The following is a 26,735-nucleotide window of genomic DNA, read 5'->3' on the forward strand; positions in this document are numbered from 1 at the left end:
TCCCGCTGGAGCCTGAAACAAGGTTGTGCTGGGTGCTGCACGTGCATATATCAGTGGCGATTTGAGAGCTAGTGATACAAACAGACAAAACAGAGATTGAAAGGAGAAACAGAGGGATAGAGAGAAGAAGATCTCCCTGCAGGTCATTTAGGGGAACCAGCCATGAGTACAGTGCATCCAGGTCTCCAGTGCTCTGCTGGCCCAGCCAGATGAATGGAAAACATTGCAGCTTTGGAAAAACAGTGTTTCTTCTAATTCTTTGGCCACAGTTTTGATGTTTTAGGACTGCTTTTTTTTTTTTTTTTTCCTTCCTTTTTTTCTTTTCCCCATTTGTGCTAGAAAAGGTGAACTTTTCAAATACCTATTCTGAATTAAAATATCGTTTTCATTGTTATGTTTCTGTTTTGTTGGCACTATTCATAATGACTTCTACCCTTCAGCGGCAGCAAAAGCTTATCATACCGTACAATTGGAAAGATCACAGAAAACTTCAGAGCTTTTGAAGAAAGGTGAGGAAAATCCATTCCCTGTTCTAGGCAGAGAGAGTGGCTGATTTCCAGAAAGGTAAATGGGCAGGATAAGGCCACTTCATGTTCACTGATGGCCAGTTGTACGGACTGTGAAGATAACGGACTACCAGCACAAGAGACGGTGCCAATAATCTAATCCAATCCAATCTATTTCAAGTGGTAGAGACCTGATACTCTATGACAATGTGAGGAAGACCTAACTGTCAGGCAAACTTTGAGATGATCATGTTCAGGATCTAAAACTGTTATGACAAGTGTCAACACAGGAAGGGTGAAACAAAGGCATGAATGTCATACAAGTACTGATAAATCTCAGGAAGGCTGGAAACCAAGGCAAATGGATGGAATAAGATGGTGCTTTGTGTTAGCAAGAAGCAGAGGATGGAGAAATTAAATGTTATGGGTCAGCAAAAGAGTGGTTTTGTGCAAATCACTGCTAAAGATAGACAGCCTTGCTAGCCTGCTCTTTGCTCTTAGCTCCAGTCTAATAGTGAATTATCTCTGTACAGTTATCAGACACGTAAACAATAATGGGAATTATGGGAGACTTTAACTTCCCAGCAAAATATTGAAAGATAATTACCACTTATGTTCATAGAGGTGTACTATGTGATGGATTTCTTCCCAAAAGTGAAAAAATATAAGACCATTTTAGACTTGGCTCCTGTATGGGTTTAAATGTAGTAAAATTTGAATAAAGTGTGATCATGAGCTGACTTTTCTCATTTTACATTTCACGACAGACAAAACCAGGTTTAGAATGAAGGTTTTGAGGCTTAGAAATGCAAACTTTGAAATCTAAGGAAATGAATAATTGAGTCTGACTAAGCAGCTCTGGGACTTGAGTGCAGAGAAGGCATAGTTAAAATTCAAAATTCAAAGAGGAAAAAAGCGATGAGAAAAGGCATGTTTCAGAGGTTAAAAACTGCAGAAATAAAGTAAGAATGACCGAAAACTTCCTTCACATAGGAAATTAAACAATAATAGTAAGTGGTACTTAAGCCACAGAAACCAGGGGGAACAAAGAGAACAAATTAGGACAGTTGCACACTTGAGGCAAAAATAGATCAAAAGTTACTGATGTCTCAAATGCTGCAAATCTTATTTCCTGCATCTAACAGCAACAACAATGTGATATTAAGGGCAGTGACAGGACTCCCATTGAAAAGGAGGGTAGGGCACTAGGCGCAACATCATCTGAGGTGAAATAACAATCTATAGCGATTCAAGTGAAAAATGAAAAGCTGATATCTACCTAGCCTATTAACAGCATTGGCACACAGAACAACAAGTCAAGTAGGAAAAATGCATAACAATTGTGCAAATCAGGGATAGTCCCCAGAATGGGAGAGTAACAAATACACCTCTGTCCAGAAGAGGGTAAAGAGTCATCCAGACAAGTGTGGGCCTGTTAGTTTGACATCAACACCATGCAAAGTTTTGGAGCAAGAACAGCTAAGACCAGGGAAGGAGGGGGTAATGTGTAATTTACAAAATAATTTATCAGAGCTAAATTGTTTCCAGATAATTTAATAGCTTTCCTTTCTAGGACCAGTTCTTCCCTACACAGGGGATGAATTACATCTATTTCACTTTCTGTGAGCTTCTGATACATTATCTACGGATTTGGGTTTTGGGGCTGCAAGTGAATAAAGGGAATTTACAATTGTTCACACTGAAGAGGGACTTACCAGCAAAGGAGTCGTTACCTATGGTAATTCTCAGAGACAGTTCTGAAACTGCAGCTGCTAAGGAGGCAAAGACTCATGGAGAAATGTAGGCTGGAAGGGACCTCTGAAAACCCAACCTCCTATTCAGGGCAGAGCTGACTTCAAAGTTAGATATGTTCGGTATGGACATGGTGGCTGAAGATTAAAAATTACACATGAGCTTTGAGATTTGCAGGGGACATAAGGTTGGGAAGTACTACCAAGCCTGACAGAAGGATATCGCTTGTGATTGAAATGGTTCAGGTGAAGTGACAGGTGATAATACAAAGCAGAGCCATTCTCAGAGATTCTCAAAAAAGGGTGTTTTTTGGTCATGTTTGCTATATGGCAGTCAGGAGTTTAAAGCAAGCAAACAAACAAACAAACAAAAATGACAACAAAACCTCACGTTCATGCACTGTTAGCACAAGGAGGACTGAAAAAGTTTAGTGGTTATATAGTGTGTATGGCTATTCATTTTTTTTTCCCTCCAGTATGAATACACTGGACAAGGCAGCCCTGACACTCATTTGAGACATGAGGCACAGTTCTGCCACTTGTATTCACATTGAACTTAGGAGGAAGAGTTCACAAGACAGAAGGAACAAGTTGCCTATTGCCTGGAAGGGAATGAAAGGACATCATTCTGCCCAGCCAGATGCCAGTTGAGAGAAGAATATGTTGTCTCTACGTAAATGAATTTCTTGAGTAAATATCAAGGAGAAATAGGAAATGTGTAAGTTGGGAGACACATCTGAAATGATGACTGCAGTTGGCTTATGAGCAAGTTTGGACGGGAAATTGGTAGAAACTTCCCATTTTAAGAATAAAGTGCACCATAGATATGAAGTCAGCATTCACCTAAACAGTAATGGCCAACTCAAATCCCCCACAAGAAAGCAGTGGACAAACCAGAACACTAACAAACATGTTGGGGTCTAGAGTCAAATAGATATACCTAACTTTACTATGCCTAAACATCTGAGGGATTGCTTTTAGAGGCTGAGGGCTTGTACCCCATTTCCAATCACTTTCTCTGTGCCCCCTTCCCCAGAGAAGGAAGCTGCTTGGCTTCCCTGCCCTCTGATTCAGCTGCCCGCTGAGGCTGCCCGCCCCTCAGCACCTCTAAGCAGCAGCACCTTCACGTCTCCTCCTGCACCAGCAGCACATCAGCGCCTCTTGTTCCAGCAGCAGGACATCGGCGTCTCCCATTGCACCATGCAGACCTCCACGCCTCGAGTGCCACCAGCAGTACTCAATGCGAGCTGGACGCTCAGGGCACTTATGGCCACCCACCTTTGTGAGGTCAAAGGCTGACAGTGACTCTCTGCTGACCTCACACGGCTCTCGGGCGCCCCGATGGCAGAGGTTACGGCGCTAAGCTGACTGCCAGGAGAAAAGGCTGACATGAAATGGCTGCTCCACAATGCCAGGAGCAAGGTCTGCTGGAATGGGGGTTCGGAGCGGAGCTCGGCCTTGGGCCTGGGAACTGTGCCTGGGAGCCAGGGACGTCCTTGGTGTGCAGCTGGACACCTGGGCCTGAGAAAGCAAGGTTTCTTTAGAGAGAATTGGAAGCATCGTCACCTAGTGGCTGTGTCAGGGGGACGAGAGAAATGCACAGCATCTCTTGGTTCCCTGAAGTGCACGTGTCCTACGCCCTTGGATGTCTCCATGATAGAAAAAGGGACTGATTTTTACCCAAAACAGAGCTCCTTTCTCTCGGGAGCTTCTCATGCTGCGTGTCCTCCTCTCTTTCTTGTATTTGGCTATGACTTTAGGCTTGTTCTTGCTACTCCTTAAGCAGACTGAAGCTTCCCCGGAACATCACATTAACTGCTTTTCACTACCTCTAAGTGCCTTTCCTCCGCTTCTCATCTAATTAATTAGTGCTATCCTCTTCACGCCTGCTACAGAGGTATCTTTCCTACCTGGTACAAGCTAGAAGAGCTTAGCAGCATCCATACGTCTCTTTCCTTTAGTCCTCACAGTAGACTTGCTCGAGGTAATTTGTGTTGAGCAGTAATCAAGAGAAAGTGTCACCAAGCCAAGGCTGCATTTGCTTGTGTCTTATGGAATCCCTGCAGCTGTGTCCCCTCCCAGCTTCCTGTGTGCCCCAAGCATCCTCGCTTGCAGGGCAGTAGAAGATGCAGAAAAGTCCTGGCCTTAGTGGAAGCACTGCCCTGCAAGAGCTAAGACATCCCTCTTAGCAGCTCACTGTAGCCCCGAAATCCCAAAAAACGGCACGTGCCAGCTACTGGGAAGGAAATGAACTCCGCCATTGTGATATACCCGCTCAAGGCCCTGCTCTTTGGCCCAGGTGTCTATGAGGTGGTTTTGGAAATGAATCCTGTTGCGTGACTCCGTTCTTTCTGGGTGCTACTTTTCAGTTTAAAGCGGTTACTCCTTGTCCTGTCACTCCAGGCCCTGATAAAGACTCCCTCCCCAGCTTTCCTACAGGTTGCCTTTAAGTACAGGAAGGCTCTCCCTGGTGTCGCAGTAAGCTCACCTGTTACCCAGGTGTCACAGTTATTTCCTGTGATAGGAATAATGACCAGGGTTAATCTATTGCAGGTGATTTCATACAATTATAGAAAAGCTTTTGTTGGAAAGCACCTTAGAGGTCTCCAGATCACCCGCGTACTTCAAGCAGGGCCATTTTTAAAGCCCTGTCATATTGCTCAGGGGCTTGTACAGTCAAATTTTGAATGGCCCCAGCAAGAGACCCTACACTCTCACTGTGTCCCTTTGCCAGTGCCTAGGCAGAGTGTGCTTCCCCTGCTGGTCCTGGTGAGATGAACTGATACAAGTTTTGAGAAAACAGAAGTTTATGCTACTGCATGAAGTACCCTTTGTAACATGTTTTTTTTTTAACCTTTACTGTTTCATATCTGAAATTTGAAATTCATCAGGGAACTCAGCCTGGCACACAGTAAAACTGATGGCAGATACTTCACAATATTATTCGAATTTCACGTAAATAGAACAGACTAGCAACTTACTTAGGAGAAGTAATACGATTTCAGAAATATTCAAAACCAAAGGCATTCCAAACTAAGTTTAAGTTCAGAGGAAATCCAAAGGAAAAACTAATTTTGAAACTAATAATCAGAGAACATAATCTTCTACAAACGATAGATTTTCCTCCTGTATTGGGTAATTTTGATCTGTCTTTAATGATCATCTAGACATGGCTTTGACACCGAGTATTTTGCTTTGCCACTGCATTAAGTCTTCTTCTCATGTGTGGTAAATGTCCTGCTCTCATGGGATGGGCCTAGGAGACATACGCACTGTGTCTCATGATGCTTGGCTATCATCTTAAATCTGTGAGAAGAGGAAAGGTCTCGCTGCTTCCTGAACAGGGAATTGGATGTCTGCAGTTGAGAACCCTCTGTCTAATCTAGAAACGTGAAGGAAGGAGTTTGCTGGATTGCAAGTGACAGTGAAGAAAGCCACAGATGACATATCAAACTGATTAAAATGTTATTTAGCTCAGGGCATGGCTAATGATGTGGAGCTGGAATAGTTTGACGATTGTAATTACACTCACTATCATTGTTATTTGTTTACAGGATGGTAATGCCTAAAGGTCCCGCTGGAGCCTGAAACAAGGTTGTGCTGGGTGCTGCACGTGCATATATCAGTGGCGATTTGAGAGCTAGTGATACAAACAGACAAAACAGAGATTGAAAGGAGAAACAGAGGGATAGAGAGAAGAAGATCTCCCTGCAGGTCATTTAGGGGAACCAGCCATGAGTACAGTGCATCCAGGTCTCCAGTGCTCTGCTGGCCCAGCCAGATGAATGGAAAACATTGCAGCTTTGGAAAAATAGTGTTTCTTCTAATTCTTTGGCCACAGTTTTGATGTTTTAGGACTGCTTTTTTTTTTTTTTTTTCCTTCCTTTTTTTCTTTTCCCCATTTGTGCTAGAAAAGGTGAACTTTTCAAATACCTATTCTGAATTAAAATATCGTTTTCATTGTTATGTTTCTGTTTTGTTGGCACTATTCATAATGACTTCTACCCTTCAGTGGCAGCAAAAGCTGATCATACCGTACAATTGGAAAGATCACAGAAAACTTCAGAGCTTTTGAAGAAAGGTGAGGAAAATCCATTCCCTGTTCTAGGCAGAGAGAGTGGCTGATTTCCAGAAAGGTAAATGGGCAGGATAAGGCCACTTCATGTTCACTGATGGCCAGTTGTACGGACTGTGAAGATAATGGACTACCAGCACAAGAGACGGTGCCAATAATCTAATCCAATCCAATCTATTTCAAGTGGTAGAGACCTGATACTCTATGACAATGTGAGGAAGACCTAACTGTCAGGCAAACTTTGAGATGATCATGTTCAGGATCTAAAACTGTTATGACAAGTGTCAACACAGGAAGGGTGAAACAAAGGCATGAATGTCATACAAGTACTGATAAATCTCAGGAAGGCTGGAAACCAAGGCAAATGGATGGAATAAGATGGTGCTTTGTGTTAGCAAGAAGCAGAGGATGGAGAAATTAAATGTTATGGGTCAGCAAAAGAGTGGTTTTGTGCAAATCACTGCTAAAGATAGACAGCCTTGCTAGCCTGCTCTTTGCTCTTAGCTCCAGTCTAATAGTGAATTATCTCTGTACAGTTATCAGACACGTAAACAATAATGGGAATTATGGGAGACTTTAACTTCCCAGCAAAAGATTGAAAGATAGTTACCACTTATGTTCATAGAGGTGTACTATGTGATGGATTTCTTCCCAAAAGTGAAAAAATATAAGACCATTTTAGACTTGGCTCCTGTATGGGTTTAAATGTAGTAAAATTTGAATAAAGTGTGATCATGAGCTGACTTTTCTCATTTTACATTTCACGACAGACAAAACCAGGTTTAGAATGAAGGTTTTGAGGCTTAGAAATGCAAACTTTGAAATCTAAGGAAATGAATAATTGAGTCTGACTAAGCAGCTCTGGGACTTGAGTGCAGAGAAGGCATAGTTAAAATTCAAAATTCAAAGAGGAAAAAAGCGATGAGAAAAGGCATGTTTCAGAGGTTAAAAACTGCAGAAATAAAGTAAGAATGACCAAAAACCTCCTTCACATAGGAAATTAAACAATAATAGTAAGTGGTACTTAAGCCACAGAAACCAGGGGGAACAAAGAGAACAAATTAGGACAGTTGCACGCTTGAGGCAAAAATAGATCAAAAGTTACTGATGTCTCAAATGCTGCAAATCTTATTTCCTGCATCTAACAGCAACAACAATGTGATATTAAGGGCAGTGACAGGACTCCCATTGAAAAGGAGGGTAGGGCACTAGGCGCAACATCATCTGAGGTGAAATAACAATCTATAGCGATTCAAGTGAAAAATGAAAAGCTGATATCTACCTAGCCTATTAACAGCATTGGCACACAGAACAACAAGTCAAGTAGGAAAAATGCATAACAATTGTGCAAATCAGGGATAGTCCCCAGAATGGGAGAGTAACAAATACACCTCTGTCCAGAAGAGGGTAAAGAGTCATCCAGACAAGTGTGGGCCTGTTAGTTTGACATCAACACCATGCAAAGTTTTGGAGCAAGAACAGCTAAGACCAGGGAAGGAGGGGGTAATGTGTAATTTACAAAATAATTTATCAGAGCTAAATTGTTTCCAGATAATTTAATAGCTTTCCTTTCTAGGACCAGTTCTTCCCTACACAGGGGATGAATTACATCTATTTCACTTTCTGTGAGCTTCTGATACATTATCTACGGATTTGGGCTTTGGGGCTGCAAGTGAATAAAGGGAATTTACAATTGTTCACACTGAAGAGGGACTTACCAGCAAAGGAGTCGTTACCTATGGTAATTCTCAGAGACAGTTCTGAAACTGCAGCTGCTAAGGAGGCAAAGACTCATGGAGAAATGTAGGCTGGAAGGGACCTCTGAAAACCCAACCTCCTATTCAGGGCAGAGCTGACTTCAAAGTTAGATATGTTCGGTATGGACATGGTGGCTGAAGATTAAAAATTACACATGAGCTTTGAGATTTGCAGGGGACATAAGGTTGGGAAGTACTACCAAGCCTGACAGAAGGATATCGCTTGTGATTGAAATGGTTCAGGTGAAGTGACAGGTGATAATACAAAGCAGAGCCATTCTCAGAGATTCTCAAAAAAGGGTGTTTTTTGGTCATGTTTGCTATATGGCAGTCAGGAGTTTAAAGCAAGCAAACAAACAAACAAACAAAAATGACAACAAAACCTCACGTTCATGCACTGTTAGCACAAGGAGGACTGAAAAAGTTTAGTGGTTATATAGTGTGTATGGCTATTCATTTTTTTTTCCCTCCAGTATGAATACACTGGACAAGGCAGCCCTGACACTCATTTGAGACATGAGGCACAGTTCTGCCACTTGTATTCACATTGAACTTAGGAGGAAGAGTTCACAAGACAGAAGGAACAAGTTGCCTATTGCCTGGAAGGGAATGAAAGGACATCATTCTGCCCGGCCAGATGCCAGTTGAGAGAAGAATATGTTGTCTCTACGTAAATGAATTTCTTGAGTAAATATCAAGGAGAAATAGGAAATGTGTAAGTTGGGAGACACATCTGAAATGATGACTGCAGTTGGCTTATGAGCAAGTTTGGACGGGAAATTGGTAGAAACTTCCCATTTTAAGAATAAAGTGCACCATAGATATGAAGTCAGCATTCACCTAAAGAGTAATGGCCAACTCAAATCCCCCACAAGAAAGCAGTGGACAAACCAGAACACTAACAAACATGTTGGGGTCTAGAGTCAAATAGATATACCTAACTTTACTATGCCTAAACATCTGAGGGATTGCTTTTAGAGGCTGAGGGCTTGTACCCCATTTCCAATCACTTTCTCTGTGCCCCCTTCCCCAGAGAAGGAAGCTGCTTGGCTTCCCTGCCCTCTGATTCAGCTGCCCGCTGAGGCTGCCCGCTCCTCAGCACCTCTAAGCAGCAGCACCTTCACGTCTTCTCCTGCACCAGCAGCACATCAGCGCCTCTTGTTCCAGCAGCAGGACATCGGCGTCTCCCATTGCACCATGCAGACCTCCACGCCTCGAGTGCCACCAGCAGTACTCAATGCGAGCTGGACGCTCAGGGCACTTATGGCCACCCACCTTTGTGAGGTCAAAGGCTGACAGTGACTCTCTGCTGACCTCACACGGCTCTCGGGCGCCCCGATGGCAGAGGTTACGGCGCTAAGCTGACTGCCAGGAGAAAAGGCTGACATGAAATGGCTGCTCCACAATGCCAGGAGCAAGGTCTGCTGGAATGGGGGTTCGGAGCGGAGCTCGGCCTTGGGCCTGGGAACTGTGCCTGGGAGCCAGGGACGTCCTTGGTGTGCAGCTGGACACCTGGGCCTGAGAAAGCAAGGTTTCTTTAGAGAGAATTGGAAGCATCGTCACCTAGTGGCTGTGTCAGGGGGACGAGAGAAATGCACAGCATCTCTTGGTTCCCTGAAGTGCATGTGTCCTACGCCCTTGGATGTCTCCATGATAGAAAAAGGGACTGATTTTTACCCAAAACAGAGCTCCTTTCTCTCGGGAGCTTCTCATGCTGCGTGTCCTCCTCTCTTTCTTGTATTTGGCTATGACTTTAGGCTTGTTCTTGCTACTCCTTAAGCAGACTGAAGCTTCCCCGGAACATCACATTAACTGCTTTTCACTACCTCTAAGTGCCTTTCCTCCGCTTCTCATCTAATTAATTAGTGCTATCCTCTTCACGCCTGCTACAGAGGTATCTTTCCTACCTGGTACAAGCTAGAAGAGCTTAGCAGCATCCATACGTCTCTTTCCTTTAGTCCTCACAGTAGACTTGCTCGAGGTAATTTGTGTTGAGCAGTAATCAAGAGAAAGTGTCACCAAGCCAAGGCTGCATTTGCTTGTGCCTTATGGAATCCCTGCAGCTGTGTCCCCTCCCAGCTTCCTGTGTGCCCCAAGCATCCTCGCTTGCAGGGCAGTAGAAGATGCAGAAAAGTCCTGGCCTTAGTGGAAGCACTGCCCTGCAAGAGCTAAGACATCCCTCTTAGCAGCTCACTGTAGCCCCGAAATCCCAAAAAACGGCACGTGCCAGCTACTGGGAAGGAAATGAACTCCGCCATTGTGATATACCCGCTCAAGGCCCTGCTCTTTGGCCCAGGTGTCTATGAGGTGGTTTTGGAAATGAATCCTGTTGCGTGACTCCGTTCTTTCTGGGTGCTACTTTTCAGTTTAAAGCGGTTACTCCTTGTCCTGTCACTCCAGGCCCTGATAAAGACTCCCTCCCCAGCTTTCCTACAGGTTGCCTTTAAGTACAGGAAGGCTCTCCCTGGTGTCGCAGTAAGCTCACCTGTTACCCAGGTGTCACAGTTATTTCCTGTGATAGGAATAATGACCAGGGTTAATCTATTGCAGGTGATTTCATACAATTATAGAAAAGCTTTTGTTGGAAAGCACCTTAGAGGTCTCCAGATCACCCGCGTACTTCAAGCAGGGCCATTTTTAAAGCCCTGTCATATTGCTCAGGGGCTTGTACAGTCAAATTTTGAATGGCCCCAGCAAGAGACCCTACACTCTCACTGTGTCCCTTTGCCAGTGCCTAGGCAGAGTGTGCTTCCCCTGCTGGTCCTGGTGAGATGAACTGATACAAGTTTTGAGAAAACAGAAGTTTATGCTACTGCATGAAGTACCCTTTGTAACATGTTTTTTTTTTAACCTTTACTGTTTCATATCTGAAATTTGAAATTCATCAGGGAACTCAGCCTGGCACACAGTAAAACTGATGGCAGATACTTCACAATATTATTCGAATTTCACGTAAATAGAACAGACTAGCAACTTACTTAGGAGAAGTAATACGATTTCAGAAATATTCAAAACCAAAGGCATTCCAAACTAAGTTTAAGTTCAGAGGAAATCCAAAGGAAAAACTAATTTTGAAACTAATAATCAGAGAACATAATCTTCTACAAACGATAGATTTTCCTCCTGTATTGGGTAATTTTGATCTGTCTTTAATGATCATCTAGACATGGCTTTGACACCGAGTATTTTGCTTTGCCACTGCATTAAGTCTTCTTCTCATGTGTGGTAAATGTCCTGCTCTCATGGGATGGGCCTAGGAGACATACGCACTGTGTCTCATGATGCTTGGCTATCATCTTAAATCTGTGAGAAGAGGAAAGGTCTCGCTGCTTCCTGAACAGGGAATTGGATGTCTGCAGTTGAGAACCCTCTGTCTAATCTAGAAACGTGAAGGAAGGAGTTTGCTGGATTGCAAGTGACAGTGAAGAAAGCCACAGATGACATATCAAACTGATTAAAATGTTATTTAGCTCAGGGCATGGCTAATGATGTGGAGCTGGAATAGTTTGACGATTGTAATTACACTCACTATCATTGTTATTTGTTTACAGGATGGTAATGCCTAAAGGTCCCGCTGGAGCCTGAAACAAGGTTGTGCTGGGTGCTGCACGTGCATATATCAGTGGCGATTTGAGAGCTAGTGATACAAACAGACAAAACAGAGATTGAAAGGAGAAACAGAGGGATAGAGAGAAGAAGATCTCCCTGCAGGTCATTTAGGGGAACCAGCCATGAGTACAGTGCATCCAGGTCTCCAGTGCTCTGCTGGCCCAGCCAGATGAATGGAAAACATTGCAGCTTTGGAAAAATAGTGTTTCTTCTAATTCTTTGGCCACAGTTTTGATGTTTTAGGACTGCTTTTTTTTTTTTTTTTCCCTTCCTTTTTTTCTTTTCCCCATTTGTGCTAGAAAAGGTGAACTTTTCAAATACCTATTCTGAATTAAAATATCGTTTTCATTGTTATGTTTCTGTTTTGTTGGCACTATTCATAATGACTTCTACCCTTCAGTGGCAGCAAAAGCTTATCATACCGTACAATTGGAAAGATCACAGAAAACTTCAGAGCTTTTGAAGAAAGGTGAGGAAAATCCATTCCCTGTTCTAGGCAGAGAGAGTGGCTGATTTCCAGAAAGGTAAATGGGCAGGATAAGGCCACTTCATGTTCACTGATGGCCAGTTGTACGGACTGTGAAGATAATGGACTACCAGCACAAGAGACGGTGCCAATAATCTAATCCAATCCAATCTATTTCAAGTGGTAGAGACCTGATACTCTATGACAATGTGAGGAAGACCTAACTGTCAGGCAAACTTTGAGATGATCATGTTCAGGATCTAAAACTGTTATGACAAGTGTCAACACAGGAAGGGTGAAACAAAGGCATGAATGTCATACAAGTACTGATAAATCTCAGGAAGGCTGGAAACCAAGGCAAATGGATGGAATAAGATGGTGCTTTGTGTTAGCAAGAAGCAGAGGATGGAGAAATTAAATGTTATGGGTCAGCAAAAGAGTGGTTTTGTGCAAATCACTGCTAAAGATAGACAGCCTTGCTAGCCTGCTCTTTGCTCTTAGCTCCAGTCTAATAGTGAATTATCTCTGTACAGTTATCAGACATGTAAACAATAATGGGAATTATGGGAGACTTTAACTTCCCAGCAAAAGATTGAAAGATAATTACCACTTATGTTCATAGAGGTGTACTATGTGATGGATTTCTTCCCAAAAGTGAAAAAATATAAGACCATTTTAGACTTGGCTCCTGTATGGGTTTAAATGTAGTAAAATTTGAATAAAGTGTGATCATGAGCTGACTTTTCTCATTTTACATTTCACGACAGACAAAACCAGGTTTAGAATGAAGGTTTTGAGGCTTAGAAATGCAAACTTTGAAATCTAAGGAAATGAATAATTGAGTCTGACTAAGCAGCTCTGGGACTTGAGTGCAGAGAAGGCATAGTTAAAATTCAAAATTCAAAGAGGAAAAAAGCGATGAGAAAAGGCATGTTTCAGAGGTTAAAAACTGCAGAAATAAAGTAAGAATGACCAAAAACCTCCTTCACATAGGAAATTAAACAATAATAGTAAGTGGTACTTAAGCCACAGAAACCAGGGGGAACAAAGAGAACAAATTAGGACAGTTGCACGCTTGAGGCAAAAATAGATCAAAAGTTACTGATGTCTCAAATGCTGCAAATCTTATTTCCTGCATCTAACAGCAACAACAATGTGATATTAAGGGCAGTGACAGGACTCCCATTGAAAAGGAGGGTAGGGCACTAGGCGCAACATCATCTGAGGTGAAATAACAATCTATAGCGATTCAAGTGAAAAATGAAAAGCTGATATCTACCTAGCCTATTAACAGCATTGGCACACAGAACAACAAGTCAAGTAGGAAAAATGCATAACAATTGTGCAAATCAGGGATAGTCCCCAGAATGGGAGAGTAACAAATACACCTCTGTCCAGAAGAGGGTAAAGAGTCATCCAGACAAGTGTGGGCCTGTTAGTTTGACATTAACACCATGCAAAGTTTTGGAGCAAGAACAGCTAAGACCAGGGAAGGAGGGGGTAATGTGTAATTTACAAAATAATTTATCAGAGCTAAATTGTTTCCAGATAATTTAATAGCTTTCCTTTCTAGGACCAGTTCTTCCCTACACAGGGGATGAATTACATCTATTTCACTTTCTGTGAGCTTCTGATACATTATCTACGGATTTGGGCTTTGGGGCTGCAAGTGAATAAAGGGAATTTACAATTGTTCACACTGAAGAGGGACTTACCAGCAAAGGAGTCGTTACCTATGGTAATTCTCAGAGACAGTTCTGAAACTGCAGCTGCTAAGGAGGCAAAGACTCATGGAGAAATGTAGGCTGGAAGGGACCTCTGAAAACCCAACCTCCTATTCAGGGCAGAGCTGACTTCAAAGTTAGATATGTTCGGTATGGACATGGTGGCTGAAGATTAAAAATTACACATGAGCTTTGAGATTTGCAGGGGACATAAGGTTGGGAAGTACTACCAAGCCTGACAGAAGGATATCGCTTGTGATTGAAATGGTTCAGGTGAAGTGACAGGTGATAATACAAAGCAGAGCCATTCTCAGAGCTTCTCAAAAAAGGGTGTTTTTTGGTCATGTTTGCTATATGGCAGTCAGGAGTTTAAAGCAAGCAAACAAACAAACAAACAAAAATGACAACAAAACCTCACGTTCATGCACTGTTAGCACAAGGAGGACTGAAAAAGTTTAGTGGTTATATAGTGTGTATGGCTATTCATTTTTTTTTCCCTCCAGTATGAATACACTGGACAAGGCAGCCCTGACACTCATTTGAGACATGAGGCACAGTTCTGCCACTTGTATTCACATTGAACTTAGGAGGAAGAGTTCACAAGACAGAAGGGACAAGTTGCCTATTGCCTGGAAGGGAATGAAAGGACATCATTCTGCCCAGCCAGATGCCAGTTGAGAGAAGAATATGTTGTCTCTACGTAAATGAATTTCTTGAGTAAATATCAAGGAGAAATAGGAAATGTGTAAGTTGGGAGACACATCTGAAATGATGACTGCAGTTGGCTTATGAGCAAGTTTGGACGGGAAATTGGTAGAAACTTCCCATTTTAAGAATAAAGTGCACCATAGATATGAAGTCAGCATTCACCTAAACAGTAATGGCCAACTCAAATCCCCCACAAGAAAGCAGTGGACAAACCAGAACACTAACAAACATGTTGGGGTCTAGAGTCAAATAGATATACCTAACTTTACTATGCCTAAACATCTGAGGGATTGCTTTTAGAGGCTGAGGGCTTGCACCCCATTTCCAATCACTTTCTCTGTGCCCCCTTCCCCAGAGAAGGAAGCTGCTTGGCTTCCCTGCCCTCTGATTCAGCTGCCCGCTGAGGCTGCCCGCCCCTCAGCACCTCTAAGCAGCAGCACCTTCACGTCTCCTCCTGCACCAGCAGCACATCAGCGCCTCTTGTTCCAGCAGCAGGACATCGGCGTCTCCCGTTGCACCATGCAGACCTCCACGCCTCGAGTGCCACCAGCAGTACTCAATGCGAGCTGGACGCTCAGGGCACTTACGGCCACCCACCTTTGTGAGGTCAAAGGCTGACAGTGACTCTCTGCTGACCTCACACGGCTCTCGGGCGCCCCGATGGCAGAGGTTACGGCGCTAAGCTGACTGCCAGGAGAAAAGGCTGACATGAAATGGCTGCTCCACAATGCCAGGAGCAAGGTCTGCTGGAATGGGGGTTCGGAGCGGAGCTCGGCCTTGGGCCTGGGAACTGTGCCTGGGAGCCAGGGACGTCCTTGGTGTGCAGCTGGACACCTGGGCCTGAGAAAGCAAGGTTTCTTTAGAGAGAATTGGAAGCATCGTCACCTAGTGGCTGTGTCAGGGGGACGAGAGAAATGCACAGCATCTCTTGGTTCCCTGAAGTGCACGTGTCCTACGCCCTTGGATGTCTCCATGATAGAAAAAGGGACTGATTTTTACCCAAAACAGAGCTCCTTTCTCTCGGGAGCTTCTCATGCTGCGTGTCCTCCTCTCTTTCTTGTATTTGGCTATGACTTTAGGCTTGTTCTTGCTACTCCTTAAGCAGACTGAAGCTTCCCCGGAACATCACATTAACTGCTTTTCACTACCTCTAAGTGCCTTTCCTCCGCTTCTCATCTAATTAATTAGTGCTATCCTCTTCACGCCTGCTACAGAGGTATCTTTCCTACCTGGTACAAGCTAGAAGAGCTTAGCAGCATCCATACGTCTCTTTCCTTTAGTCCTCACAGTAGACTTGCTCGAGGTAATTTGTGTTGAGCAGTAATCAAGAGAAAGTGTCACCAAGCCAAGGCTGCATTTGCTTGTGTCTTATGGAATCCCTGCAGCTGTGTCCCCTCCCAGCTTCCTGTGTGCCCCAAGCATCCTCGCTTGCAGGGCAGTAGAAGATGCAGAAAAGTCCTGGCCTTAGTGGAAGCACTGCCCTGCAAGAGCTAAGACATCCCTCTTAGCAGCTCACTGTAGCCCCGAAATCCCAAAAAACGGCACGTGCCAGCTACTGGGAAGGAAATGAACTCCGCCATTGTGATATACCCGCTCAAGGCCCTGCTCTTTGGCCCAGGTGTCTATGAGGTGGTTTTGGAAATGAATCCTGTTGCGTGACTCCGTTCTTTCTGGGTGCTACTTTTCAGTTTAAAGCGGTTACTCCTTGTCCTGTCACTCCAGGCCCTGATAAAGACTCCCTCCCCAGCTTTCCTACAGGTTGCCTTTAAGTACAGGAAGGCTCTCCCTGGTGTCGCAGTAAGCTCACCTGTTACCCAGGTGTCACAGTTATTTCCTGTGATAGGAATAATGACCAGGGTTAATCTATTGCAGGTGATTTCATACAATTATAGAAAAGCTTTTGTTGGAAAGCACCTTAGAGGTCTCCAGATCACCCGCGTACTTCAAGCAGGGCCATTTTTAAAGCCCTGTCATATTGCTCAGGGGCTTGTACAGTCAAATTTTGAATGGCCCCAGCAAGAGACCCTACACTCTCACTGTGTCCCTTTGCCAGTGCCTAGGCAGAGTGTGCTTCCCCTGCTGGTCCTGGTGAGATGAACTGATACAAGTTTTGAGAAAACAGAAGTTTATGCTACTGCATGAAGTACCCTTTGTAACATTTTTTTTTTTTTAACCTTTACTGTTTCATATCTGAAATTTGAAATTCATCAGGGAACTCAGCCTGGCACACAGTAAAACTGATGGCAGATACTTCACAATATTATTCGAATTTCACGTAAATAGAACAGACTAGCAACTTACTTAGGAGAAGTAATACGATTTCAGAAATATTCAAAACCAAAGGCATTCCAAACTAAGTTTAAGTTCAGAGGAAATCCAAAGGAAAAACTAATTTTGAAACTAATAATCAGAGAACATAATCTTCTACAAACGATAGATTTTCCTCCTGTATTGGGTAATTTTGATCTGTCTTTAATGATCATCTAGACATGGCTTTGACACCGAGTATTTTGCTTTGCCACTGCATTAAGTCTTCTTCTCATGTGTGGTAAATGTCCTGCTCTCATGGGATGGGCCTAGGAGACATACGCACTGTGTCTCATGATGCTTGGCTATCATCTTAAATCTGTGAGAAGAGGAAAGGTCTCGCTGCTTCCTGAACAGGGAATTGGATGTCTGCAGTTGAGAACCCTCTGTCTAATCTAGAAACGTGAAGGAAGGAGTTTGCTGGATTGCAAGTGACAGTGAAGAAAGCCACAGATGACATATCAAACTGATTAAAATGTTATTTAGCTCAGGGCATGGCTAATGATGTGGAGCTGGAATAGTTTGACGATTGTAATTACACTCACTATCATTGTTATTTGTTTACAGGATGGTAATGCCTAAAGGTCCCGCTGGAGCCTGAAACAAGGTTGTGCTGGGTGCTGCACGTGCATATATCAGTGGCGATTTGAGAGCTAGTGATACAAACAGACAAAACAGAGATTGAAAGGAGAAACAGAGGGATAGAGAGAAGAAGATCTCCCTGCAGGTCATTTAGGGGAACCAGCCATGAGTACAGTGCATCCAGGTCTCCAGTGCTCTGCTGGCCCAGCCAGATGAATGGAAAACATTGCAGCTTTGGAAAAATAGTGTTTCTTCTAATTCTTTGGCCACAGTTTTGATGTTTTAGGACTGCTTTTTTTTTTTTTTTTTCCTTCCTTTTTTTCTTTTCCCCATTTGTGCTAGAAAAGGTGAACTTTTCAAATACCTATTCTGAATTAAAATATCGTTTTCATTGTTATGTTTCTGTTTTGTTGGCACTATTCATAATGACTTCTACCCTTCAGTGGCAGCAAAAGCTTATCATACCGTACAATTGGAAAGATCACAGAAAACTTCAGAGCTTTTGAAGAAAGGTGAGGAAAATCCATTCCCTGTTCTAGGCAGAGAGAGTGGCTGATTTCCAGAAAGGTAAATGGGCAGGATAAGGCCACTTCATGTTCACTGATGGCCAGTTGTACGGACTGTGAAGATAATGGACTACCAGCACAAGAGACGGTGCCAATAATCTAATCCAATCCAATCTATTTCAAGTGGTAGAGACCTGATACTCTATGACAATGTGAGGAAGACCTAACTGTCAGGCAAACTTTGAGATGATCATGTTCAGGATCTAAAACTGTTATGACAAGTGTCAACACAGGAAGGGTGAAACAAAGGCATGAATGTCATACAAGTACTGATAAATCTCAGGAAGGCTGGAAACCAAGGCAAATGGATGGAATAAGATGGTGCTTTGTGTTAGCAAGAAGCAGAGGATGGAGAAATTAAATGTTATGGGTCAGCAAAAGAGTGGTTTTGTGCAAATCACTGCTAAAGATAGACAGCCTTGCTAGCCTGCTCTTTGCTCTTAGCTCCAGTCTAATAGTGAATTATCTCTGTACAGTTATCAGACACGTAAACAATAATGGGAATTATGGGAGACTTTAACTTCCCAGCAAAAGATTGAAAGATAATTACCACTTATGTTCACAGAGGTGTACTATGTGATGGATTTCTTCCCAAAAGTGAAAAAATATAAGACCATTTTAGACTTGGCTCCTGTATGGGTTTAAATGTAGTAAAATTTGAATAAAGTGTGATCATGAGCTGACTTTTCTCATTTTACATTTCACGACAGACAAAACCAGGTTTAGAATGAAGGTTTTGAGGCTTAGAAATGCAAACTTTGAAATCTAAGGAAATGAATAATTGAGTCTGACTAAGCAGCTCTGGGACTTGAGTGCAGAGAAGGCATAGTTAAAATTCAAAATTCAAAGAGGAAAAAAGCGATGAGAAAAGGCATGTTTCAGAGGTTAAAAACTGCAGAAATAAAGTAAGAATGACCAAAAACCTCCTTCACATAGGAAATTAAACAATAATAGTAAGTGGTACTTAAGCCACAGAAACCAGGGGGAACAAAGAGAACAAATTAGGACAGTTGCACGCTTGAGGCAAAAATAGATCAAAAGTTACTGATGTCTCAAATGCTGCAAATCTTATTTCCTGCATCTAACAGCAACAACAATGTGATATTAAGGGCAGTGACAGGACTCCCATTGAAAAGGAGGGTAGGGCACTAGGCGCAACATCATCTGAGGTGAAATAACAATCTATAGCGATTCAAGTGAAAAATGAAAAGCTGATATCTACCTAGCCTATTAACAGCATTGGCACACAGAACAACAAGTCAAGTAGGAAAAATGCATAACAATTGTGCAAATCAGGGATAGTCCCCAGAATGGGAGAGTAACAAATACACCTCTGTCCAGAAGAGGGTAAAGAGTCATCCAGACAAGTGTGGGCCTGTTAGTTTGACATCAACACCATGCAAAGTTTTGGAGCAAGAACAGCTAAGACCAGGGAAGGAGGGGGTAATGTGTAATTTACAAAATAATTTATCAGAGCTAAATTGTTTCCAGATAATTTAATAGCTTTCCTTTCTAGGACCAGTTCTTCCCTACACAGGGGATGAATTACATCTATTTCACTTTCTGTGAGCTTCTGATACATTATCTACGGATTTGGGCTTTGGGGCTGCAAGTGAATAAAGGGAATTTACAATTGTTCACACTGAAGAGGGACTTACCAGCAAAGGAGTCGTTACCTATGGTAATTCTCAGAGACAGTTCTGAAACTGCAGCTGCTAAGGAGGCAAAGACTCATGGAGAAATGTAGGCTGGAAGGGACCTCTGAAAACCCAACCTCCTATTCAGGGCAGAGCTGACTTCAAAGTTAGATATGTTCGGTATGGACATGGTGGCTGAAGATTAAAAATTACACATGAGCTTTGAGATTTGCAGGGGACATAAGGTTGGGAAGTACTACCAAGCCTGACAGAAGGATATCGCTTGTGATTGAAATGGTTCAGGTGAAGTGACAGGTGATAATACAAAGCAGAGCCATTCTCAGAGCTTCTCAAAAAAGGGTGTTTTTTTGTCATGTTTGCTATATGGCAGTCAGGAGTTTAAAGCAAGCAAACAAACAAACAAACAAAAATGACAACAAAACCTCACGTTCATGCACTGTTAGCACAAGGAGGACTGAAAAAGTTTAGTGGTTATATAGTGTGTATGGCTATTCATTTTTTTTTCCCTCCAGTATGAATACACTGGACAAGGCAGCCCTGACACTCATTTGAGACATGAGGCACAGTTCTGCCACTTGTATTCACATTGAACTTAGGAGGAAGAGTTCACAAGACAGAAGGAACAAGTTGCCTATTGCCTGGAAGGGAATGAAAGGACATCATTCTGCCCAGCCAGATGCCAGTTGAGAGAAGAATATGTTGTCTCTACGTAAATGAATTTCTTGAGTAAATATCAAGGAGAAATAGGAAATGTGTAAGTTGGGAGACACATCTGAAATGATGACTGCAGTTGGCTTATGAGCAAGTTTGGACGGGAAATTGGTAGAAACTTCCCATTTTAAGAATAAAGTGCACCATAGATATGAAGTCAGCATTCACCTAAACAGTAATGGCCAACTCAAATCCCCCACAAGAAAGCAGTGGACAAACCAGAACACTAACAAACATGTTGGGGTCTAGAGTCAAATAGATATACCTAACTTTACTATGCCTAAACATCTGAGGGATTGCTTTTAGAGGCTGAGGGCTTGTACCCCATTTCCAATCACTTTCTCTGTGCCCCCTTCCCCAGAGAAGGAAGCTGCTTGGCTTCCCTGCCCTCTGATTCAGCTGCCCGCTGAGGCTGCCCGCCCCTCAGCACCTCTAAGCAGCAGCACCTTCACGTCTCCTCCTGCACCAGCAGCACATCAGCGCCTCTTGTTCCAGCAGCAGGACATCGGCGTCTCCCGTTGCACCATGCAGACCTCCACGCCTCGAGTGCCACCAGCAGTACTCAATGCGAGCTGGACGCTCAGGGCACTTACGGCCACCCACCTTTGTGAGGTCAAAGGCTGACAGTGACTCTCTGCTGACCTCACACGGCTCTCGGGCGCCCCGATGGCAGAGGTTACGGCGCTAAGCTGACTGCCAGGAGAAAAGGCTGACATGAAATGGCTGCTCCACAATGCCAGGAGCAAGGTCTGCTGGAATGGGGGTTCGGAGCGGAGCTCGGCCTTGGGCCTGGGAACTGTGCCTGGGAGCCAGGGACGTCCTTGGTGTGCAGCTGGACACCTGGGCCTGAGAAAGCAAGGTTTCTTTAGAGAGAATTGGAAGCATCGTCACCTAGTGGCTGTGTCAGGGGGACGAGAGAAATGCACAGCATCTCTTGGTTCCCTGAAGTGCACGTGTCCTACGCCCTTGGATGTCTCCATGATAGAAAAAGGGACTGATTTTTACCCAAAACAGAGCTCCTTTCTCTCGGGAGCTTCTCATGCTGCGTGTCCTCCTCTCTTTCTTGTATTTGGCTATGACTTTAGGCTTGTTCTTGCTACTCCTTAAGCAGCATGCTACTCCTTCACGCCTGCTACAGAGGTATCTTTCCTACCTGGTACAAGCTAGAAGAGCTTAGCAGCATCCATACGTCTCTTTCCTTTAGTCCTCACAGTAGACTTGCTCGAGGTAATTTGTGTTGAGCAGTAATCAAGAGAAAGTGTCACCAAGCCAAGGCTGCATTTGCTTGTGTCTTATGGAATCCCTGCAGCTGTGTCCCCTCCCAGCTTCCTGTGTGCCCCAAGCATCCTCGCTTGCAGGGCAGTAGAAGATGCAGAAAAGTCCTGGCCTTAGTGGAAGCACTGCCCTGCAAGAGCTAAGACATCCCTCTTAGCAGCTCACTGTAGCCCCGAAATCCCAAAAAACGGCACGTGCCAGCTACTGGGAAGGAAATGAACTCTGCCATTGTGATATACCCGCTCAAGGCCCTGCTCTTTGGCCCAGGTGTCTATGAGGTGGTTTTGGAAATGAATCCTGTTGCGTGACTCCGTTCTTTCTGGGTGCTACTTTTCAGTTTAAAGCGGTTACTCCTTGTCCTGTCACTGCAGGCCCTGATAAAGACTCCCTCCCCAGCTTTCCTACAGGTTGCCTTTAAGTACAGGAAGGCTCTCCCTGGTGTCGCAGTAAGCTCACCTGTTACCCAGGTGTCACAGTTATTTCCTGTGATAGGAATAATGACCAGGGTTAATCTATTGCAGGTGATTTCATACAATTATAGAAAAGCTTTTGTTGGAAAGCACCTTAGAGGTCTCCAGATCACCCGCGTACTTCAAGCAGGGCCATTTTTAAAGCCCTGTCATATTGTTCAGGGGCTTGTACAGTCAAATTTTGAATGGCCCCAGCAAGAGACCCTACACTCTCACTGTGTCCCTTTGCCAGTGCCTAGGCAGAGTGTGCTTCCCCTGCTGGTCCTGGTGAGATGAACTGATACAAGTTTTGAGAAAACAGAAGTTTATGCTACTGCATGAAGTACCCTTTGTAACATTTTTTTTTTTTAACCTTTACTGTTTCATATCTGAAATTTGAAATTCATCAGGGAACTCAGCCTGGCACACAGTAAAACTGATGGCAGATACTTCACAATATTATTCGAATTTCACGTAAATAGAACAGACTAGCAACTTACTTAGGAGAAGTAATACGATTTCAGAAATATTCAAAACCAAAGGCATTCCAAACTAAGTTTAAGTTCAGAGGAAATCCAAAGGAAAAACTAATTTTGAAACTAATAATCAGAGAACATAATCTTCTACAAACGATAGATTTTCCTCCTGTATTGGGTAATTTTGATCTGTCTTTAATGATCATCTAGACATGGCTTTGACACCGAGTATTTTGCTTTGCCACTGCATTAAGTCTTCTTCTCATGTGTGGTAAATGTCCTGCTCTCATGGGATGGGCCTAGGAGACATACGCACTGTGTCTCATGATGCTTGGCTATCATCTTAAATCTGTGAGAAGAGGAAAGGTCTCGCTGCTTCCTGAACAGGGAATTGGATGTCTGCAGTTGAGAACCCTCTGTCTAATCCAGAAACGTGAAGGAAGGAGTTTGCTGGATTGCAAGTGACAGTGAAGAAAGCCACAGATGACATATCAAACTGATTAAAATGTTATTTAGCTCAGGGCATGGCTAATGATGTGGAGCTGGAATAGTTTGACGATTGTAATTACGCTCACTATCATTGTTATTTGTTTACAGGATGGTAATGCCTAAAGGTCCCGCTGGAGCCTGAAACAAGGTTGTGCTGGGTGCTGCACGTGCATATATCAGTGGCGATTTGAGAGCTAGTGATACGAACAGACAAAACAGAGATTGAAAGGAGAAACAGAGGGATAGAGAGAAGAAGATCTCCCTGCAGGTCATTTAGGGGAACCAGCCATGAGTACAGTGCATCCAGGTCTCCAGTGCTCTGCTGGCCCAGCCAGATGAATGGAAAACATTGCAGCTTTGGAAAAATAGTGTTTCTTCTAATTCTTTGGCCACAGTTTTGATGTTTTAGGACTGCTTTTTTTTTTTTTTTTCCCTTCCTTTTTTTCTTTTCCCCATTTGTGCTAGAAAAGGTGAACTTTTCAAATACCTATTCTGAATTAAAATATCGTTTTCATTGTTATGTTTCTGTTTTGTTGGCACTATTCATAATGACTTCTACCCTTCAGTGGCAGCAAAAGCTTATCATACCGTACAATTGGAAAGATCACAGAAAACTTCAGAGCTTTTGAAGAAAGGTGAGGAAAATCCATTCCCTGTTCTAGGCAGAGAGAGTGGCTGATTTCCAGAAAGGTAAATGGGCAGGATAAGGCCACTTCATGTTCACTGATGGCCAGTTGTACGGACTGTGAAGATAATGGACTACCAGCACAAGAGACGGTGCCAATAATCTAATCCAATCCAATCTATTTCAAGTGGTAGAGACCTGATACTCTATGACAATGTGAGGAAGACCTAACTGTCAGGCAAACTTTGAGATGATCATGTTCAGGATCTAAAACTGTTATGACAAGTGTCAACACAGGAAGGGTGAAACAAAGGCATGAATGTCATACAAGTACTGATAAATCTCAGGAAGGCTGGAAACCAAGGCAAATGGATGGAATAAGATGGTGCTTTGTGTTAGCAAGAAGCAGAGGATGGAGAAATTAAATGTTATGGGTCAGCAAAAGAGTGGTTTTGTGCAAATCACTGCTAAAGATAGACAGCCTTGCTAGCCTGCTCTTTGCTCTTAGCTCCAGTCTAATAGTGAATTATCTCTGTACAGTTATCAGACACGTAAACAATAATGGGAATTATGGGAGACTTTAACTTCCCAGCAAAAGATTGAAAGATAATTACCACTTATGTTCACAGAGGTGTACTATGTGATGGATTTCTTCCCAAAAGTGAAAAAATATAAGACCATTTTAGACTTGGCTCCTGTATGGGTTTAAATGTAGTAAAATTTGAATAAAGTGTGATCATGAGCTGACTTTTCTCATTTTACATTTCACGACAGACAAAACCAGGTTTAGAATGAAGGTTTTGAGGCTTAGAAATGCAAACTTTGAAATCTAAGGAAATGAATAATTGAGTCTGACTAAGCAGCTCTGGGACTTGAGTGCAGAGAAGGCATAGTTAAAATTCAAAATTCAAAGAGGAAAAAAGCGATGAGAAAAGGCATGTTTCAGAGGTTAAAAACTGCAGAAATAAAGTAAGAATGACCAAAAACCTCCTTCACATAGGAAATTAAACAATAATAGTAAGTGGTACTTAAGCCACAGAAACCAGGGGGAACAAAGAGAACAAATTAGGACAGTTGCACGCTTGAGGCAAAAATAGATCAAAAGTTACTGATGTCTCAAATGCTGCAAATCTTATTTCCTGCATCTAACAGCAACAACAATGTGATATTAAGGGCAGTGACAGGACTCCCATTGAAAAGGAGGGTAGGGCACTAGGCGCAACATCATCTGAGGTGAAATAACAATCTATAGCGATTCAAGTGAAAAATGAAAAGCTGATATCTACCTAGCCTATTAACAGCATTGGCACACAGAACAACAAGTCAAGTAGGAAAAATGCATAACAATTGTGCAAATCAGGGATAGTCCCCAGAATGGGAGAGTAACAAATACACCTCTGTCCAGAAGAGGGTAAAGAGTCATCCAGACAAGTGTGGGCCTGTTAGTTTGACATCAACACCATGCAAAGTTTTGGAGCAAGAACAGCTAAGACCAGGGAAGGAGGGGGTAATGTGTAATTTACAAAATAATTTATCAGAGCTAAATTGTTTCCAGATAATTTAATAGCTTTCCTTTCTAGGACCAGTTCTTCCCTACACAGGGGATGAATTACATCTATTTCACTTTCTGTGAGCTTCTGATACATTATCTACGGATTTGGGCTTTGGGGCTGCAAGTGAATAAAGGGAATTTACAATTGTTCACACTGAAGAGGGACTTACCAGCAAAGGAGTCGTTACCTATGGTAATTCTCAGAGACAGTTCTGAAACTGCAGCTGCTAAGGAGGCAAAGACTCATGGAGAAATGTAGGCTGGAAGGGACCTCTGAAAACCCAACCTCCTATTCAGGGCAGAGCTGACTTCAAAGTTAGATATGTTCGGTATGGACATGGTGGCTGAAGATTAAAAATTACACATGAGCTTTGAGATTTGCAGGGGACATAAGGTTGGGAAGTACTACCAAGCCTGACAGAAGGATATCACTTGTGATTGAAATGGTTCAGGTGAAGTGACAGGTGATAATACAAAGCAGAGCCATTCTCAGAGCTTCTCAAAAAAGGGTGTTTTTTTGTCATGTTTGCTATATGGCAGTCAGGAGTTTAAAGCAAGCAAACAAACAAACAAACAAAAATGACAACAAAACCTCACGTTCATGCACTGTTAGCACAAGGAGGACTGAAAAAGTTTAGTGGTTATATAGTGTGTATGGCTATGCATTTTTTTTTCCCTCCAGTATGAATACACTGGACAAGGCAGCCCTGACACTCATTTGAGACATGAGGCACAGTTCTGCCACTTGTATTCACATTGAACTTAGGAGGAAGAGTTCACAAGACAGAAGGAACAAGTTGCCTATTGCCTGGAAGGGAATGAAAGGACATCATTCTGCCCAGCCAGATGCCAGTTGAGAGAAGAATATGTTGTCTCTACGTAAATGAATTTCTTGAGTAAATATCAAGGAGAAATAGGAAATGTGTAAGTTGGGAGACACATCTGAAATGATGACTGCAGTTGGCTTATGAGCAAGTTTGGACGGGAAATTGGTAGAAACTTCCCATTTTAAGAATAAAGTGCACCATAGATATGAAGTCAGCATTCACCTAAACAGTAATGGCCAACTCAAATCCCCCACAAGAAAGCAGTGGACAAACCAGAACACTAACAAACATGTTGGGGTCTAGAGTCAAATAGATATACCTAACTTTACTATGCCTAAACATCTGAGGGATTGCTTTTAGAGGCTGAGGGCTTGTACCCCATTTCCAATCACTTTCTCTGTGCCCCCTTCCCCAGAGAAGGAAGCTGCTTGGCTTCCCTGCCCTCTGATTCAGCTGCCCGCTGAGGCTGCGCGCCCCTCAGCACCTCTAAGCAGCAGCACCTTCACGTCTCCTCCTGCACCAGCAGCACATCAGCGCCTCTTGTTCCAGCAGCAGGACATCGGCGTCTCCCATTGCACCATGCAGACCTCCACGCCTCGAGTGCCACCAGCAGTACTCAATG

This window comes from Anser anser, assembly GCF_964211835.1.
Source record: "Anser anser genome assembly, chromosome: 17".
In the NCBI taxonomy this organism is placed as follows: domain Eukaryota; kingdom Metazoa; phylum Chordata; class Aves; order Anseriformes; family Anatidae; genus Anser; species Anser anser.